This window comes from Carassius auratus, chromosome 21 (genome assembly GCF_003368295.1).
Source record: "Carassius auratus strain Wakin chromosome 21, ASM336829v1, whole genome shotgun sequence".
Taxonomy (NCBI): Eukaryota; Metazoa; Chordata; class Actinopteri; order Cypriniformes; family Cyprinidae; genus Carassius; species Carassius auratus.
Window position 1 is genome coordinate 22,161,752 of NC_039263.1, and position 19,778 is coordinate 22,181,529.

General features: G+C 36.8%; 1 pseudogene; it reads right to left on the reverse strand.

The window, feature by feature from the left end:
• The window catches only part of LOC113038948 (formin-binding protein 1-like), a 43,699-nt pseudogene extending 26,947 nt beyond the window's left edge, over positions 1-16,752 (reverse strand).
• Positions 16,753-19,778: the final 3,026 nt, after the last annotated feature.

Sequence of the window (19,778 nt, forward strand, 5' to 3'; positions counted from 1 at the left end):
TAATAATTGAAAAAATGCAATCAGAATTATCTGAGTGGATATAAGCCTGTACCCGAGAGGAAGTGTGTGTGTGTGTGTGTGTGTGTGTGAGAGAGCTGCCAGGAAGCCATATTGCCATGTTCTGTGTGTATCCTGTGTGTTGTCACACTCGTGGCCATCTGTGTGTTTCTCTCCTCTGCTCCTCTCGGCCTGAGCACTACAGGAAAGTGTTCGATTGGCCAACACACACACACACACACACACACACACATTTATGTATTTCTGAATCTCATACAGGTACTACAAAATATTTTCCCGAAGTCTAAGTTAAGATCTGTGTATCACGAGTTACTGCTGTTTCTCTGTGACAACTGAACTTGAATCAGTCAGACGTGTTTAGACCGGACAGAAAGACTGACAGTGAGAAAACGAGTGCATGGATGAATGAAAGTGTGTTTAGTATTCCTCAGTGAGTTTCTGGGCTGAATAAGGAAAGCTGGCACGCAGCGTGTGAATAAAACCCTACAGAGCAGAAAGCATTATTGGTACAAAACCACAGTCAGTCAATGCTGAAGGAGTCCAGTTAGAGAATTTTAATGAACGACTGAACAAACACACACAGAAGATAGTATATTTCTCATTTAATTATGGTATTTAAAGCCTTTTTCTATTGCTGTTGAGCTTTATTGAGCTTCTCAGTTCTTTACAGATAAGCGTGAAAACAAACACGGACAAAAAAAGGTGAAAGTGTTCGACAACCGTCCAATTCTTCTGCTTTTTGCGGTCCATTGGAACAAACCAAAAAAGTGAGACCTAAACTTAAAGCTAATCTGGAATCAGTCTTTAAAGTTTCATCCAATCAGAGGAAGTCTCCCTTTTCTTAAAGAGGAAGCTGACCTCTGGTTGTTTTTTAAAAACTAAGCTTCACTGAGAACTTTTCCGTTAGAACAGCTGAGAAAAGAAGAAGAAAATAAAAAACAGAGAACAGATGAAAGATGAAAGAGATGAGACTGAACAATACTGACACTGCTTCAGAGATGATTTCAATCATTCATGCTTCATACAAACACATACAAGAGATAAATGCAGACTTGTTTCCCATGGATCAAAAACAAAGCAACTGGTCTACCTCAACAGCACAGTAGCAAATTCACTGACATTAAAGTTCCTTCCGCTATAAATAAAAAAAAAGAAAAAAAAAAAGAAAAAATTAAATTAAATGTAAAAAACACAATATGTTTAAAAAACCAACATTGTAAAATATAATAAATAAATAAAATATAAAATAAAATATAAAATAAAAATAATATAAAATAAAATAATACAGCAGCTACATTGACATTAGACTTCTTTCCACTATAAATAAAATAATAATAAAATAAAAAAATGAAATGATAAAATGAAACAAAAATAAAAACATTAAACAAAACAGCAAAACTAATTTAATAATAAATTAAAATGAACAAAAATAGGATAATGCAGAAAACTAAAATGTACATTTCCTGAAGAAAAGGTGAGTGGTGCTTGCAGTGGCAAAAGAGGCCTCTGTTGATAGGGTGTTGCAATGAGGTTGCTAGGGTACCCGGGGTGGTTGCTAGGGCGGTTGCTAGGGCAGTTGCTAGGGTCCCCAGTGTGGTTGCTAGGGTATTCAGGGTGGTTGCTAGGTTGTTGCTATGTTGTTGCTAGGTTACTTGGGGTGGTTGCTAAGGCGGTTGCTAGAGTAACCCAGTGTGGTTGTTAGGGTACTTTGGGTGGTTGCTATGGTGGTTGCTAGGGTACCAGGGGTGGTTGCTAGGGCAGTTGAAAACAAAACAAAATATATAATTATCTAATTTTAGTATGATGTTCTTGGAACTGAGAGCACTGGCTGAAATCAATACAACTTCTTGATATCAATTTCAGAGAAACTTGTTCCTAAACGACACATAAAAACAACTAACTGTATCGGGTTGCTTTACATGTCTATAATTCAGTTTCTTCATAAGTAGGTGGTTCCTGGCCTGGCCTAGTCAAAAGTCTGGCTGCACCAAACCAGTCTGATTTTAATCATAAATTGATGTGCTCTTGTTTTTTTCTTCTCCTCTTGTTTCTGGTTTTCCCTGCAAAAGCTCAGCTAGTGATTTCTGGACCTGGATGAGTGTGGTGATATGAAGCAGGATTTATCACATCTCAGAATAATAACCTGAACTACAGAGCGAGGCCTACAGATGGAGCATATCTCAAACACACACGTTATAGGCCCAGTCAGCATAACGCTTCTTCAACAATAGATTTAATAGAGAATTACAGCCCCAGACCATATGCTGTCTGGATTAAACACAGGACTGTTCCTAATTAATTCTCTATTGCAAAATGCATTAACTAAAGAATAAACTATAAGTTTGCAAATATATACATGTATATATTTTTATATATGCGTGCACAAATATATCCAAAAATAGCAGATGTGTATCAAATCAGCAGAATGACGCAATGAACTGAGGTAGACGAAAGAAAGAGATGGATAGACAGACAGATAAAGAGAGAGAAAGAAGAGGTTTCTGAAACAGGAGAGAAGAGGCATTCTGGGAAATCGGCCAGACAGACGCCATGGAGCCCCACTCAGTGTGTGTGTGTGTGTGTGTGTGTGTGTGAGAGTGCTGAATGCTGGGAAATCTGCGTTCTTCTGGTTAATACCTAAATGCTTATCTTATCAGGATGAAAAAGAGAAATGGATGGTCATTGTGTGTGTGTTTATATGCAATTAAATCCCACAGTTGACTGACTTCTCCTCTCTGGGTATTAAACTTGAACAGAAGACATTATTTGAACCAAACTGCACGTTTCACAGTCCTCCCTTTATCCAAATGTGCGTTCACTCACCGCTTTCCTCTCTGTTTTGATTTCCTGTGCGTATCTCGTGAGTTCGGCGATGATCTGTGACGTCATGTTCTCTGCGATGACCTCATGCTGTCCGGCGTAATCGTTCAGCTCGTTTAGCGTCGAATGAAACGCGCGACACCATGTGTACCTGAGACAGGACGGGACATCATCAGTATGAGACACAGACATGAATCCATCAGCTAATTTAAATGGGTTAAATGCTGATTCAGACAAACAAATCGAATATCACTCATGAAAGAAATGAGAAAAATGAAACATACTTATTGTCGTCTTCCTCTTTCTTCTTAGGCTGGTATTTCTTGGACAGATTCCTGCGCAAAATTAAAAACCAAGAAACAAATGACTGCATATGTTTACAGTGCTACCATACTTCTTCTATTTCTACAGTACGTTATACTGTAAGCCCTTCTACAAGGACTACATCTGGTAACTCTATTTATATACTAGACTGATATACTATATTTAAAAGAAAATGTGCAGTATGAAACCAGAGCATACTGTTATAGGCCACTCATTAAAAAATATGCACTCTTATCTGCAACAATATAAACAGCATTACATAAACACTGTGAGTGTTAATACCTCAGCTTTCCATCATGAGAAAATGTATTGGCATAAAAATGCAGTATCATTATTACAGTGAAATGCTATGAAACCACCAGCCTTTACAGTGGACAAAAGCACCACATTTTTACTTTGAAACATTGCACATTTAAAATGCTTGCACTGTTGAGCCATATATGTGCTATACTGTATCCCACAATGCAATTGGTGCTTGACCTGACTTTTCATTTCCAAGTAATATTTTAACTTGATTCTTGTTCTGACTGCCACAAATTAAATAACCAGTTTATTTAGAAGAAAAAAGGCTAAATTAAACAAGAAAAAAGGTAAATGCATTGCCGAATCAAGCATGCAACATACTACTGTTTGAAATGATTACCATACATGCAGTTTAACTTGCTATAAAAATAAAAATAAACCATTAAACACTTGGCTGTATTCAGTGTACACTTCAGTGCAGTATGCATAAACAGTGTGCTAGTATCCAGTGCAGAGATGTGATGTTAAATCAAGTTTAGAAACCAATCAGAGAGCCCAAATTGAAAAAGGAACCAATCAGAATGCTTAGTGCAAAGAAACAATCAAAAGTGAAAATTCAAATATAAACTTCACAGACCTCTTGGCGTTTTTGTCTCTGTATTCCTACATTATTTAAAATGAATGTGAGGCTCAGTGTCAGTGTGTGTGTGTGTGTGTGTGTGTGTGGAAACTGTGACACAAAGGCTGTCTTTCTCTCATTGTAGCCTTTCTCGTCAGTCAGATGTTTCTCTGTGTATTCTATTATCACCAGCTATAAATATAGAGCGCCTGCTCATCCTCAACACCTCAGGGCAGGTGTGTGTGTGTGTGTGTTTGAGTTTGTTCATACTGCACCTTGCCGAAGGGAAAAAACACACTAAAATAAATAAACACACACTGACGCACACACCCACAGCGAGACAAACACATCTCAGCCCCCTTCAGTCTCTCTGTCACTGTTTTCTGCACATATTCTTCAGAATAGCACATTAGCATACTAATTTTAATATTGCACTGCATTCTCAGCAGACATTTAACACAGGATGTACCACACATAAATATAAATATATATTTATAGTCATAGATTACATTCATAAATACATGTATCTATGAATTTGAATACATTCATCTATTAATGAATTACATTTGTACATTTATGGATAAAACATCCACCTATCCATCTATAAATATGAATAAATGAATCTATATCTATGTATACATAAATCTATGAATGTATAATAAATAATCAACGCATCTATTAATTTCTGAATTAAACTTTTTTTTTTTTTTTTTTACCAACCCACCTATCTACCAATCTACCAATCTGTCTATCACATCTGGACTGCACAACATTATGAGACTGTTCCTGCAACATTGCAATTTCCGGAAGATAAATAAAATCTCACACACACACACACACACACATACACACACACACACACACACACACACACACACACACACACACACACACACACACACATATGCTCAATAATGACTATAATCTTAGCTAACTCGCTTTTCATGCATGCAAGTCCCTGTCTGGATCAGGATATCTGGGATATTAGTGTGTGTGTGTGTGTGTGTGTGTGTGTGTGTGCGCACATATATGCATTCATGTTTATCAAAAGCTGTTAGTGTGTATATGCTAGTGTATGCATATAGATGTCCCATACAAAAACTGCCATGGTATTATCATAAATATAGATAAAACAGGATTAAAACATGATAATTGTTTATACCATTTGACCAGAGAATGCAATTCTATCATGCAGTGCATCTGAGGATATAAGTGCCGCTCATCACAGCCAGTAACAGGCTGGTAGAGAGTGTGTGTGTGTGTGTGTGTGTGTGTGTGTGTTAGACGGCTGAACCCCCTGCTGTGTCTGGGAATTAAAGGGGTTTCCCACTGCTATCTGGAGGGGGCTGATGTACAGTCAGTGTGTGTGTGTGTGTGTGAGTTTTAAATCCTATCACTGGAAAGGGGGGCGGGGTCATGGCACCTGATTGGCTGCTGCAAATGTAGGTCACCAACGAGGAACACCATGCTGGCACCTTGTTACCACAGAAACCTGCATTTTCTTCCCAAACTAACACACACAGAAAACACAAACGTTGCCCTTTCTTCCTGTATCCTTGAGCTGTCGGCAGCAGCGTCACATGTGTAATTAGTCTGTGTGTGTAGTCTTTATTTTTAAACGAATACTCTATGAAGTACAAGCAGCTGCACCTGTCTTTATTTACAGACACGACAGATGCATTTCAGGGGTTAAAGTGGGGTTTTGGGTGAAGGAATCATAAGATCTGATGGTGATCCTGGTGGCACAGTTGAGATGAGACATGACCTCTGACCTATCAAGTCACAACAGTATTCTACCTAATTACCGGGGTTGAAAAACAACTTAAAAAGGTCTCCGAGCTTGATCAGACTTATCCGATGACTGATTTTAAAGAGGTTTTCACAGGCTTGGCAAGGCTGAGAGTCTAGATTAAACCGTTAAACCCAGAAAACCAGCTTAAAATGGTAATCTGTCAGGGTCTATACATATATTCACTAGAAAGCTGAATAAATACATATACACTGAAAGGAATGGTGTATGATTTTCACTCAGAAATTGCTAGTAAATTATGCAAGAAAATTGCAATAACACACTGAAATGTTGAAGTAGAAATAGCAGGAATGGTATTTTCTTATAAGTCATGTTAACAAGTTTTTACAAAAGTAATTTCAAAAGCATAACTTCTATAAGCATAAATATTTGTTGTAAAAAAAAAAAATTCATGTACACCTTGCTTTTTTTAAATATGTCTTGGTTACATCTGCATGATAGAAATATCCCTTTCACAGACATATTGGCCTCTGATGATCACCTGTGCACGCAAAAATCAAACACAGTATTCTTCCTAATTCTAAAGTATAATCAGTATAATATGCATATTTAAGGATGTAATGTTTTTTTTATTTTTTATTCTGCAACTGAAAATGACACATTCCATGACACATCGCAGAGGATGATGCAACACTCACCTGATCTGTCTTGCATAGCTAAGCTCGATCTCAGTCCTTTCCTTCACAAATTTGGTGTATTTTTCCACAAAGTCGATTCCCCACTGCGTGTGCTTTTCCAGGTTATCAAACTGATCCTGAGAGACAGAGAGAGAGACAGAGAAATATGTTAAAGCTGGCACAATAACAGTGCAGATGGTTTCGACAACCTAATTCAGTTGTTGAAATAAAAAAAATAAAAAATGTATTAAAGCGAGAAAGGTTCACCAAACAGACACCGCAAGTCAATAGGATGTGGACAGGAAAAGCCCACCCTGATACTGACATGAAAGCGAGTACCGTCAAAAATAGTGACCTTTCTAACAAATGCATGAGCTAGTTTCACTTAATTTGCTAAAGTGATGTTACTACTACGTGCAAACTAAACTGTGAGTGGTATGAGCATGAGTTACTGGATGTGATGAAAAAAAAAAGAGTTTACATCAATCAGTTTTACATTCAGCTTTGAATTTGCCAGGTTTTTAAGTCAAAGCATAATGCACAAATCATTGTACAATGTACAATCAATTGTAAGCTGCATAGTTCACAAATTAAAGCCAGGATCATCTACTGCATCAAGTTCAAGATGTTTCTGAAGGTTTCCTATCAGAAAAACACAAGGAACCAGTTTTATAGACGGAGCGGTCCAAGTTGTATTAAAAACTGAAAACTGGAAGTGAATGCAGGTGCTTTCATGTTTCCAGGATACGTAAATACTAAAAAAAAAACATTTTGTGATCCAACCACTTAAACCACATTCAGAATGTGCCATATTTGCAGTACTCAAGTTACTGGCCCTGAAAGTTGCATTAATATCTTGTGTTGTGGTCATCTATTGATGACTGGATACAGGTTTGCCGAGGTATGTATGTAGGATTTTAAATTTTCCATTTCCAGATGATCCATTTCCCGATGATGAACGTTTTTACAAACACACATTAGTCCTAGACACAATCCATTTTCACATCTTAGCTATAACTGATCACACATTTGAGATGTTACAGGTTCATTTTAAGAGCCTGGTGCATGCTGGGTAAATTATGAAAAATATTAAGAACATTATAAAATGATATAATAATATAAACTGTATTAACAACCTGAAGCATATGTAATTGGACTGTGCAAAAACATATTGTAATGCCATGCATTAGGAAACACAACACAACCTCTAATGTATTCTATAATCTTTTCAAAGCACATGACTATTGAAAATAAAAATTCCATTCAGAACCAAAACTTCTTTGAAGTCTGCTGTCATAAAAGCACCTGTTTGAAGGTTTAAATTGTTCCAAAAGTATATACATTTATTCTTCTTGATATAAAGAAGATATTTTGAAGAGTTTTCCAAACAGTCCCCATTGACTTCCATAGTATTTTTTTCTTTCTTCTATGTAATGAAAACCCATAAATCAAAAACACCGATCTTAAGGACCTACAATGAAATCAATACATTTTTACACTGCTAAAAATAGAACAACAACAACAACTCAAAAATGCTACACAGCAAAAATGTTTCTTGATAACAAAACAAAGCTTTGCTGAACCGAAGAACCATTTTAAATCTTCACAGTGCACAATAAAATCACATCATCAGCTTTACTTGGCACATTAGACAGAAACTACTCCGAATTCAACAAGTAACTGGTATCGTAGTGACGCTGCGATCACCTTCGTTTGACTCCAGCATCCCCCCATTTTCTCTTCAACCATCTCGAAGTCTGAAGAATCCAGTCAGATATTTGCTCACACACTCCCTCCGTCCCAACAAGCGTTAGATGCACGAAACCATTTCACCTTCTCCTTATGAAATAAGAAACCACTATTCAATTCCTGTTTGTGCAAACTGTCCACACGCATTCAGCCAGCAGACAGGATGAACGCTCAAACCTTGTGTGCTTGTGCGCACAGGATGTACATGTGTGGGTGATGATCTTGGTTTCTGCACTACATATTCAAACTTTCAGTCTATTGTTTAAAGGTACAGTTCACCAAAAATTCTAATTTGGTCAGTATTTATTCACCATTATGTTATTCCATACCAATATGAATTTTCTTGAGGAGAAACATTCATGCAGCAAGCTATTTTAATATAATGCCAGTTATAACACCAAAAAGCATTGCAGTATAAATGCACCGTTAAAAGTCCAAACAACTTGCATGCTATATTCCATGTCTCACGAGGAACGGACTGAACTGTGGTCACTATAAATGATCAATACATGTAAAGAACCACACGGAAATCTTCAAAAATTCCTACTTCTGTGTTCCATGAAAAAAAAAATGACATTTTGAGTTTTGAACAATGATTGGATTTTCATTTCTGGTGCTATTAAAACTAGCAATGGAAGAATACAGCTAATAAACATACACAGTGCCAATGTCCCCCGTCAGTATCTGAGTAATGCAACTGGCCCAGTACGATTAGCCAGCCTCATTTAAACACAGATCACCTCCTCTTCCACAACACAGTCTTTGGACCACACAGCAGAGACAAGAAACACTAGAAGAGAGCAGCAGCTGAAGGTTTAAATCTGTTGTGGTTTACAGCAGTGAGACGGCGTATTATGTGACAAACGGATGCTTGGTGTTCTGGCATTGTCAGCAATCCAAAGATGTCTATGAAGTGCAAGAGAAATCCAGACAAGACTACACCAACTCCATGTAAGCCAAAGTCCTCATCTTAGAAACTGCAACCAGCGGTGAAGAAGTGTGTCGCTGTTCAGATGGGTAGATAGTATCGAAAACATCAAAACTTGACGTCAACTTGTAGGGACATCCCCACGTGGAAAACTTCTTCAAAGAGGGACTAAAGAATGTGATATTTCACATCTAAGTATAGTACGAATGTACTTTTGGCTCAGTTGGTTTAACATTAAAGGTTAACATAAAGGTTAGGGTTGGTATCATCCAATTTACATGTGCAGTTATACATTTAGTGACTTAAAAATGAGGAACAGCACAACTAAAGTGACTCATCCAAGAACAGTTACCATTAACTGTAAAAGTACAGTGTTATATTGACAAGTTAAAGTGTTGATGTATTAACAGACACCACCATTAAACAACAAACCAAGCAATTTCACTGAGAAATATCATGCAACCACAACACAGAACCCAGTATTGCCTTGAACTCTATATAATATGACTGTTTGATGCAGTATTGCAACACAAAAGCATTAGCATTTTCATTTACCCTCTGAGTTGACAACACTTTAGTCCATGGTTCTTTAAATGATGAAGCGGCCCCCATCTCTTGCGCACAAACCAGTTCTAAAATCAAAACCAGGACCAAGATCGCCTGTCCAATTCAAACCAGCACAATTCTCCGGTCAAAACCAGTCCGTCCGCCAGTATCAAATGCTGATTCCAGTGTTACAATGGTGGAGTATAATCCAGATTTTGTCTTTATCCAGAGATTAGACCCCACAAACCAGCATAAAGCAGACATACTTCACATCTGGAGCTGATCCAACGAGCGTCTGGGCGCCAGATTTACAGTTTGTTCAGTAGTTCTACTCCTTAATTCAAGCCCAGACATTTTCAACGACCAAAGAGCACCAGAAAGATCCAGCAAAGCTTCAGCAAGCAGGTAACACAATACCTGATGAGGAATTTACATGCATATTTACATCCAGCCATTTAGCAGAACTTTCTATTTAAAGCAGCATACAAAGTAGGAACACAGCAACAATAGGTGATTCACGAAATAGGCGATTCGGCGTTTAGAATTTTGGTTAGAAGTTTCTAAGCATTAAACGGTTACTCCGACCCAAAATGAATATTTTGTCAATAAGCACTTACGTCAATGTTGTTCCAAACCCGTCAAGAGCTTCGTTCATCTTCGGACCACACATTAAGATATTTTTTATGCATTCTGACAGTTTTCTGACCCTCCAATAGACAGCAATGTAATTAATACGATCAACAACCAGAAACGTAGCATGGAGATCGGTAAAATAAACAATGTAACGTCAATTTTGATTGGGGTTCAATTTTAAAACTCCTGTTTTCTTAATGTATGTATTAATGTAAATGTGTTAATGTTTCATAAAAAACTTGATCATTGTCATTCGTAACAATTTAATATTACTGGAATTTTGGCTTGCAGTCGTTAATAAATGTATTAATAATGTTTCATTAAAAAGAGTTTACAATTATGTTCTTTCATAAAATATTGCTTTAGCTATGTTGTATCCAGTACTGGGTAGATTACATATAAATTGTAATCCATTACTGATTACAAATTACATAATGGAAATTGTAGTAACATAATCTGTTTAATTACACATATTAGGTAATGAGTACTTTTGGATTACTTTTAGATTACTTCTGAACTAACTCCTAAGATAATATTTTCAATTTTTTGTTATCGTCAAAAGGTACGTTAAACATTAAATTCCGTCAAGGTTTCCAATACTGGGGTTCATGAAGTGATTAAGCTAATAATTAACAAATAAGCCAAATAATTAAATCTAAATGTAAATTGTACGAATCCCAGTTCGAGGACCTTTCCAGATCCCAGCCCCCCCCCCCTCTCTCTCTCCCATTTCACTTCCTGTCATCTCTGCACTGTCCTGTCATAACAAATGCAAAAACGCAAAAAAAGTAATCTTATACAAATCTAATTATGAATGACAGTTTATAGGTTTCATAAATTAGGCACAATTTGCAAATTTCGGCTCCAGTGCACATTCAAACAATGTCTCCTCCTTACACTGTGAGGACAAATACTATTAACATGAAATGAAACATTTGTTCATAACATTTTCACAGTGTTTACATTGTAACGTTCTATGTTTGGGGGTAGAGGTGAGGGAGTCATTATATCCGCTGTACTCCAGAGTGGCGACATCTGCAATAACATCCCGCAGTGTGCGGCGAGTTGGCCTGGATTAATTAGGGTCACAAAGGGCCACCAGCCGACCCTGAACAGAGAGCGAACAGACTGCAGAGCACCTGCATCCGTTGTGAACTCATCCACTGCATGGAAACGAAGGATGGGGTAGAGGCTGAGCACACTGCTCGGACGTCGGCGTCTGAGCCGAACACATGTAAGAATCAAAGCTCTGCCAGGTGGTGACTGAGCAATTGGAAAGAAAACTGGAGAGAATGACTCAGAGTGAGAGAGAAAAAGAAAGGTATTTAAAAAAACATCTGATATTTAAAACCCTCCTGGTGACTGTTATCCCTAATACAAAGAAACACAAGCACACTTTCATGAGAGCACATACCTAAAAGGTTAGTTATTATTTGCTCACTCACGCTTGACTTGGAATAGATTATACGAGTCATATGGACTAATAAGTGATCACAAGATGCAAATTGCACAGCAACTTGTTAATTGACAAATACCATTTTAGATCGACAAACTGTACTGTTTAAGATTTATATTCATACTCAAAGCATAAATCTAGGCTAATGTTTTCAAAGCACAATGCAAAACTAAGACATTTCATTCACTGACGTGCTACAATCAGCAGCGCTAAACCCGGAAGCCATATGCTTACTTGACGGCAACCCACCAATAGCTTGCTGATTTTAAGTTTGAAAATGAAAAATGAAAATAATTCAAATTAGAAAATAATAATTAAGGTTCAAATTAAAATAATAATAATAATAATAATAATAATAACAATAATACAAATATTAGCATTTTATTTTTACGTTTACTATAAAATGATTGTATTTGTATTTAAAACTCCCTTTTATTTTAAAATAAAATAATATTATCACACTTTATTATTTAGTTTATTATTTTATATATAAAGTTTTTTTTTTAATAAAGTGCAATAATATTATCACTATTATTAATTAATTTGTATAGTTATATTTGATGGGTCACACCATGTGCTGTGTGAGGACCAAACCAAATCTCCAGGTTCTCATACGAAAAACGTATTTGCACCCCTGCCTATAAACACAGAAGTGCACTATTATGATCATTATGGAATCTGAATTTTAAAAAAATTCATAATAATGATTCTTGTGAGCATGGCAGAAATAAAACACACAACTGCACAAAAACATGAGCATGAGAATAGCCATCATCCAGAAACGCATGCACACACACCTCCCTCTCTCTCTATAAATAGGCACTGTGCTCTGGTGGGACACCCAGAAATCCTAGAGTTCACTCATCTCTCATGAACTCATTAAATCCAAAGACTCTGAAACGCAGAGCAGTAGTCAGACACTGTAAACACAGTAGAGCTGACAACCATCGCCATTACACACGTATTACTCATAAACTGGCGTGTTTAAACTGTTTATGTTATTCCTCTAATCATGTGAGCAGAACCACCCAAAATACCTTAGCACCTGCACTGAAACCACCCAAAATGCCTTAACAGCCACTCAGAACATTCTAGCACCCATATATCAACCACCCAGAACAGCCAAGTAACCACTTATTGATGCCCCAGGAACCATTTACAAAAAAAATATTCTGAAAGCTTTTCACAATGTTTTAAGAAGACTTCATATAAATGTATTTATAAAAATGTATTTATTAGTTTCTGTAGTAAGGTATTTTGGTGGAAACAACACTTTTGTAAGGGTTTTTCTCTCAGCATTTCTGAAATCAGTAAAAGTGTTTTTAATTTACCCTCCTGCTATGAACTCACCAAACCCTCAGCATCCACACATGATTCATTCTCCATCATTGTGAAATCTGGCCTTAATTTAGCCACAGAGACCAGCTTCATCAGGCGTCTGCTTTGGTACTTTGGGACGGGCAAATTAAATGCTACCCTAATGAAGAGCTCCACTCATTTACACAAATCACAGAGAACGAAAGACCGGAAACGCTAAATATATCACTGATGAGACTAAACTCAACTAGAACGCAAACTTTAATACATCTGGTGCTGAAATTGTGAGCCCAAACTGCTGACCTCAGATCAGTCTGCTGCTTTGTCTCAGCTGGAACAGTGTTAATAAGAACAGGGGGATCTGATCTCAGGTCAGTGTTTCTTCTAAATAAACAAGAGCACTGCAGATCAAGTTTATTACATTACAACAGTTTTACTTTTTACTTTGAGATGAGTAAACCTCTGTCTTAAAATAAGCAGATCGTTTTATTACAGGTTGTAAAGTTTACTCTGAGTAAACTGGGCATGTTTGCACAAACAGATGCAGAAATGCTACTACTGGCACATATAAGCACTGATAGGCCAACACTCTTTGTAGAAATAGTAAAGGCACAAGATAAGATAAGATCATAGTCTGCTCATTAGGAAACAGGAAATAAATGTGAGGCCTGCAGTATCACAGCCAACCTCTTGGAGCAGTAGAGAGTTACGTGTGTAACCTCTGTACAATCAATAACCAAAGAAAAAGTCTAAAAGTCTTTGTTGTGAGCTTTTTATTTAATTACCGCCAAAAGGAAAGTTTCCAAAACTCCAAACACACTCACACATCAATGGCTCTGCTTCTGTTCATCAGTTAACATGATGACACCATCAACATGAATTTCCCCAAAACACACTCATATCCAAAGACTAAGTCACACGAGAACACCAATAACTGTAAAAACTGCTTTGTAGGAACAAAAAGTGAACAGTTTCATACACATTATCAAAGGCTGGTTCACATCATTCTTCCAAAGAAACTAGCATGTATAGTTTTCGTTTTTGCATGCAACCAAAACCATCACAGACATTAGAGATCCCAACTTTTAGTCAGATTTGAATATAATCACATGGTAAATTAGATTAGTAATTTGTTCTATTTTAGTTTTCTGCCCCGAAGAGCGTTTAAAACGCTTGACAGATTCCTGCTGACCTAAAAACAGCTGACACAGGAAGTGGCTTAGCGAAGCTGCAGATGTAGAGCGCTGTGGTGACGGATGTGCTACTGAACACACGGGGTCAGTGTGATGATCTTATTAACGCCGTTTGCTCAACAGACGCTACTGATCCCTCGAATAACGCAGCCTGCTCAGAAGTTAGTCCAGTTAGGCTTAGACAGTTTCAGCACACACACACATTAGCCATGTTTGCACGCAATCGAGTAATCTGTTTGATGGCTCAATCAGATTGAAAAGCCTTCACGTAAACACCTCAATATATCCGACTGAGCTTGATCCACATAAAATTTCAACTGGACTGGAAGACGTGGTCAGTGGGAATCCAATTAATAGGAAAACAATTGAAAATGGTTGAATCTGAAACTAGACTTATACTTAAGTATAAGTAGAGCAAACATTTTTGGGGGGGAATTTAAGAACTGTACATGTAAACAAATACATTAATCAAAGTTAGGATTCCTATAAAAAGAGCTTTCAGAATCTCAAAACGGATTGAAAATGAATGCATGTAAACAGTTATTATGCATTTTGAGTGTGTCATGAGATGTTTTGAAGTTATGCTCATCGTAGAAAATAGAAGCGTCTCTCTCTTCGTTCAATAGCCTCTGTTCATTGTGGCTGGCGCTTGTAGGCGTTTTGCATTCAGGGAGAAATATTTGTGTGAGATTTTGAGCAGTTTGTGTGTGTGTGTGTGTGTGTGTGTGTGTGTTTATGCGAATGCCAGTCCATTCACACAGGGTCTTTGTGCTGCAGAAAAAAGGCAGAACAGAGCTACTGTAACCTCTTAGTCATGATACACAGAGGGTCACACACACTTGGATGGTCCTATAACCAACATTTGTCTTTGTGCCATGAAAACGTCCTAAATCTTCACACAGTAGGGCATCATAACAAGTACACTGCTCCGAAATATCCCAACAATTTAAAACACCCAAGAGAACATCACCCCAAACACACCATAAACACTACTCGCATCATAAATCTCAAATGCTAAAATTAAAAGCCCCTTCCGGTACTAAGAGAAGGCCTTACATGCTCATAAACGCACAACACAATGAAAAACTACTCTTAGACTTCTTGGTGGATGCTAGGGTTTCTTTAACTGTTCTGAGGGAGATAGAGAGATAATTGCATGAAAGTGATTAGCATTTTTACGCATTTCCTGATGTAACAGCTTCAGTTCTTAAAAAAAGTAAATGAAGTAGTTTTGGGTGGAGTCCATCTGTCTGTCACATTCAGAGTCCCACCCACAAGTGAGAGCTGGAATTTCAGTCACTTTGACTGGAAGGATGACACATTAACACACACATTATGTTCATCCTGTGTGACCTCAGCCACACAAAATCACTTTCAAGATTGCTGATGTGTGCTGGAAAGACAAGAGTCCAAGCTGACAGGACAAACCACCCTGATAAACAGCCCATAGCCACTGATGAATCATTAATTAGTCATTGTCTTCATTGAAGCTTGTGTGTTCATTTTGGTTATAGAAAAACATACACAAACAGTGAAACACTTCCATAAGCTAATATCATGGAGTTAAATCACAACTCTAATAACTTTAAAAGGTTTTAGTACTCAAGTACTCAGGTCAAAAATGCACGGGGCAAAATTCATTACAATTATAAAAAGGGTTTTATGAATACTCATACAAACTTGCATTTTATCCTCATAATAATAATTCAACATGGATCAATTAAAAAAATATGGATTTTTAATATTATAAAATAGTTACTTAAAATACTATATACTATAAAATAATATTATTAATATATTGTTAATATTTTTATTCATAGTTTTATTATTATATATAAATATTAGATAATAGAAAAACTTTAACATCTTATCTTTTGGGGTTTAAGAAATGTAGGCTTATTTTTTAAACTTTAAAACTTTTTTATTTTATTTTATTAAAATTCTTAGGAACATTATTTTTTTCTTAAGCTTAAGATTAATACAAAATCAAAAAGTAGGAAGAATTTAATTCTTGGGACTCCAACAGGACTGGACTCTACTGCACGGCTACTTACCAAATAAATAAAAAAACAATTATATTCAGTTTCGAAACGCCAAGAAATAGGCATCCTAAGACAGTGATTAAGTATGTAGTTTTGAAGTCATCATGCAAATTATTTTAACACAGAATGCCACATTAGACCAATCAGAATCAAGTATTCCAATTTAGTAACTGTATACTATAGTAAATGTACGTCCAGTCTAGTCGTTGAGGGATGCGTTCACGATGACTACTCACTCTGATGTGCATCTTCATCTCCAGGAGCTTCTGGAGGTATTCCTGCAACGGGGTGAGAGGCAGAGGGGTCGGAGGGGCCGGCTCCTCCAGGAACCAGCGGAGCGAACCCATCGACCGCCGTCTGTTCAACAAATAATACCGCTCTTCCTGCATCATCATGGGCCAACACACTAAAACTATTTTAATTATTACGAGAAACTAAAAAATAGTTTAAAATTACACTAAAAGTCAAATGAATGTCTAAAAAGTTGAGATGAAGGGAAAGAAATGGGTTCCAGGTCTGAGCCACTGTGGAATGTGGCCGATTACCCATCATGCACTGGGAGATTAAGCAATGCAGTGAACTTTGCTTGATGTCGTTTCTGTCATTAAGCTGATTACCGGCTAGAATTCGGCTCAAAGAAACACATAAACATTGTGGAGTTGCATCAACAATGTACTTTCTTCCCCACACACCTTCAGAAACCCAATCCCCAGACTGATTTGTGCAACTCAAACACACTTTACTCATTGTTGAGTTTCCAGCTTTTATCCGTTCTGTTCTCCTGCCTAATGATCCTTTTTATTGCATTACATAAGACCAGTTCTGACTTCACCTCCGAGGATCTTAAAACTGAGATTTTCATAGGTAATGAAACCCAGAAATGAAACTATGAAGATGTTGTGAGTCATGGCGTGATATAACGCACTACCGGATACATGTTTGGAATAATTAGGATTTTTGAAGTCTCTTCTGCACAGTGCATTTATTTAATCAAATATACAGTAAAAAGTGTAATATTATGACATTTTTTGCAATTTAAAAAAACAACTATTAATTCATTCCTGTGATGCAAAACTGAATTTTCTGCATCATATTCAACATAGAAAACAATAAGAAACACTTCCTGAGCAGCAAATCTGCATATCAGAGTCATTTCTGAAGCATCATGTGACCCTGAAGACTGGAGAAATAATGCTGAAAATTCAGCTTTGCATCACAGGAATAAATTGCATTTTATTATATATTCAATCAGAAAATGGTTATTATAAACTGTAAGAACATTTCTAAATATTACTGTTTTTACTGGCCTTTCAAATATATTTTAGAAATCTTAATTATTCCAAACTTTTGACCAGTAGTGACCATAGAAATTAAATACACTCCATTACTTGGTCACTTAACATGTGGATAAAATAAACAGACAGTCTCTTCCTGTTTCAGCGGGAAGTTCTTGACCAGAAAAGGCTTCAAATTGGCGCAGACTTGACTTTGACAGAGAAAAGTCTGGCTTGGCAGGACTAGAAGTGGCCAGACTTTATGGATTTGGTCTGTCGGCGTGCTGCTAGCTGGTATCTGTCCTGTCCTCTTCTGGAAATACATCTTTATAGAGGGTTGCCCAGTCTTCAGAAAATACAAACAGACAGACAGCTGCTGGAGCACAGAGTACTTTTATGTGTTTCTTTAGCAGTGGCACGCTCAGGGAAAGCACAGCATGCTTGAATGTGTGTGTGCGAGTGTTTAATAGTGACAGGGAAAGTATACTGGGCATGTGAGGTATGTGTGCCAGTGGAAATCTGATACACACTCTCACACACACACGGATCCATGTGCCAAATACACAGGCACTTCCTACATCAGTTCTGAACTATTAAAAGGTGAAGAATTTTGAGTCAAGGTTTGAAACTCATTATACTTCCATAATGTTACAGAATTCCAAGTGAAACGGGATGTTCAATGAGAATTCATATGAGAATTGATTGGAAGTGGCTCTATGTGAAAAACGGTTTAGGGGGAGGGGCTAAAACATAAGAGGGCTCGATGATGTCAGCAGAAAAGGAAAGTTGTTTCGAAGAAAGTTAGTGATAGAAGATTCTGAAAACAACCCAGTGTTATTATTGTTTATGAAAACTAAAAGTAACTGAGAAAATGTTAATTATAAAAAACATTTAAATAAAATAAAATGGCCACAGTTTATTTAAATTAATTAAAATGTCACAATTTAACATTACTATGATGTGAGAAACTGAATTTCAGGTGTTATATGTAAAGAATACTAATTTAATTACATAATTATATTTGTCAAATAATTTTATTTTATATAATATTTTAGAAATATATCTGATGAATAATATATAATATATATATATATATATAAATAATATTTCACAAATATAATATAAAATCTTGATATAAATGGTTTTTTTTTTTTTTTTTGGAATAACATGCAACAAATCCCAAAAAAAGACCTTAAATGTGCACTGATAAAGTGAACAAGGTCAATTCTGATATTTAAATGACCTCAAGTCAATTAAATAGTTTAAATTCATACACACTGATCCTGTGGTCGAAATTGCATCCTGTCAGTGACAAACTAACAAACTGATATTGATCATTCACATTCATTTCACACACACACACAGGCACACACTTCTTCCTGTCTCTATCTGTCTTCATAAATAGGTCACTTATGTTCAGAGTGTGATGGGAGAAGAGAAGCCTTCTCAGGTTTAGTGCATCTCCATCCTGAAACACACACACACACATCACTGCATTTGCACTGATAGCAACAGCCGAGGGCTGAAGTTTGGATAGGAACGTTCAAAGGTTGGATGGTAATCCAAGGTTTCAACTCGCAGACCTAAAGAGGTGAGAGTGAAATACTAAATTTAGACGCACACACACACACACAAAGAGAGAAAGAGCGAGTACTCAGATTATCACAAGCACTTACATACACAAGATGGAAAGTAAAACCTCTTCCGTTCAGGGTATAGATCGCTAGTAATCAGATTTAAAAACAAGTATACATTAAGAGAAGAGCAATGAATCCTTATTAATGGCACTGTAAAATCACCAGATCAGCCAGACCAGAGAGGGCGCTGTTTACATCCGACTGAAACAAATGTGTTGGTGATGCAGTGAAAGTGCAAGTTTCATTGAAGATGGTAGCACATGCCTAAAATACAAACCAAATACAACAAACTCGCTTTCATACAGAGGTCATTTACTTCCTAAGAGAATTTGTCTAAAGAACTAAAGTACTAATGACTTAGAATGACCAAATTGAAAAGAGAAAAAAAGAAAAGGGATCCAGCAGAGAGAAGGAAGAAAGTTGTGTAGGCTGAGGTCATCTATTGTTCAGCTGCTTTTAGTGAAGGGAAGTTTAATGGCCTTTCACTGTGTAGAAATCACAGAGCCAAATCAATAAACCACTCCACCTGCAGCTCACATCGCACACCACAAT